Here is a 2262-nt window from a genome sequence, read left to right as displayed (position 1 = left end):
CAGTACTAAGGCAGTGCTGCACTATCAGAAATGCTGTTTTTCAGGTGAGACAGAAAACTGAGGATCCCTCTGCCCTCTCAGGTGGATGTTAAAGGTACCATGGCACTATTTCAGAGAATAGAAGGGGAATTATTTCTGGGATGCTGGTCATTGTTTAACCCTGAATCAACATCACTTAAAAACAGATTATCTCGTTTTTATCACATTGTTGTTTCTGGGAGCTTGCTGTGCGCACATTGGCCACCATGTTTCCTACATGACTACAGTGACTACACTTGGAAAGTCCTTCATTGGCTGTAAAAGGCTTTGCAACGTCCTGTGGTCGTGAAATGCAAGTCTTGCTTTTTCCATTGTTATCAGTGTCATTGTGATCAAAAGATCGGATGCGTGAACACAAAGTTTAAATCAATTTTGATTAAAATAATGTAAAAGCATCTATATTCTTGCACTGTACTTAATAATCTCCATCTTCCTATCCTTACAGAGTGCAATGTCATCGACCCTGAAATTGATTCCACAATCTCATGGAATCACAGAGTCAGAGAAAGTTTAAGGCGCAGAAAGAGGCCACTTGGCCCATCGTGTCTGTTCCACAAACAATTTCAGCCGAGTTCTGATGAAAGGTCACAGACCAGAAACGTTAACTCTGTTTCTCTCTCCACAGATGCTGCCAGACCTGCTGAGTATTTCCAGCATTTTCTGTTTTTATTTCAGATTTCCAGTATCTGCAGTATTTTGCTTCTGTGTTACTTTGAAAGTTAAAACTGACCCACCTGTCTACAATTCACACTGGGGTCTCCCATGAAATGATTCTGTGTAATGTTGTTAGAATGAATGCAGACTCCGAGCACAGAGCTTCCTGTGGGGAATTGGGGATCTGAAAACCAGCAGACTGCAGGAATTTCCACTGGGAGCAGAAATTCACAAAATCTACCTTTTATATATCGATTCATTTTAATTGTCCTTCTGGAAAATTATTTTGAAACAATTTAAACATCAACCCACAGCTCCATGACTGGGTCAATCATGAGGTCATCCTCTGACAGGTCATGTGACAGCTGGAGCCACAAGACATCAGAACCAGATTTGTGACTGGATTAAAACCCGGAATCCTGTCCCAATGGCTTTTCAAATAAAGCTGTTGCTGTTTGAAAACACAGCAGTTAAACTTTCTGCCTGACCATGAGGGGAGCTAGGGAGAAATTTACAAAACTCAATCCTTCAACAAAATAGTTCAAAAATCATTAATATCGAAATCATGTGAGGATTTATATGCAGTAGGGAAACAAGCAGAATACAGAAAGTACAGAGGAGAGCTGAAAAAGGAAATGAGATCAGCAAGAGAATGTATGAGAAAAGATTAGCAGGTCACATAACTGGGAACACTGAAGTCTTTTACCAACATATGGACAGTCAATGAAAGGGTGGGTCAATTAGGAGATCCTGTGGAGGCAGAGGGTGTGGCTGAGGTACTAATTAAGTACATTTCATCTGTCATCACAAAATGAGCGGATGTTGCCAATGTCACAGTAAAGGAGGAGGAAGTGAGAAAATTGGACGGAATGAAAATAGATAAAGAGGAGACAATTACAAGGTTGGCAGCTCTCACAGTAGAAAAGTCACCCAGTTTGAATGGGCTGCATCCTGGGTTGCTGAGGGAGGTAAGGTTGGAAATAGTGGAGACTCGAACCACAATCTTTCAATCCTCCTTGATTATGGGAATGTTGCCAGAGGACTGGAGGAATCTCCTCAAGATTCCACATGAATCAGTGTCCATAATTCAACTTTACATATTTAAAACATGTTTACAAAAACAGTAGAAGTACTCTCATAACATAAAAGCAAAATACTGCAGATGCTGGAAAACTGAAACAAAAACAAAAATTGCTGGAAGCACTCAGCAGGTCTGGCAGCATCTGTGGAGAGAGAAACAGAATTAACGTTTCAGGTCAGTGATTCGGCACACTACAACCTGCCGGAATGAACATTAAATTCAATCATTTCAGAGCATGACGGACGCCCCCCCCCCACACCCCCCCAACACACTTTTTTATGTTTAGTTTTTTTTCTTTTTTCTTTTTTATTTGGTTATTTTATTTCAGTTTTTTTTTTAGTTTGGTTAGTTTGTTTCCACTGTGTCTACCCATTGTTTCTGTTTTAAAAAAATGTTTAATGTTTGTGTTCGGAGTGCTTTGTGCATTACAGTCAATTCACACCTTCTCTGTACTAACGCTTTGTCTTTCAGCACACCATTGAGCACTG

This window comes from Heterodontus francisci, unplaced genomic scaffold (assembly GCF_036365525.1).
Source record: "Heterodontus francisci isolate sHetFra1 unplaced genomic scaffold, sHetFra1.hap1 HAP1_SCAFFOLD_51_1, whole genome shotgun sequence".
Classification (NCBI taxonomy): domain Eukaryota; kingdom Metazoa; phylum Chordata; class Chondrichthyes; order Heterodontiformes; family Heterodontidae; genus Heterodontus; species Heterodontus francisci.
This window is presented reverse-complemented; position numbering follows the sequence as displayed.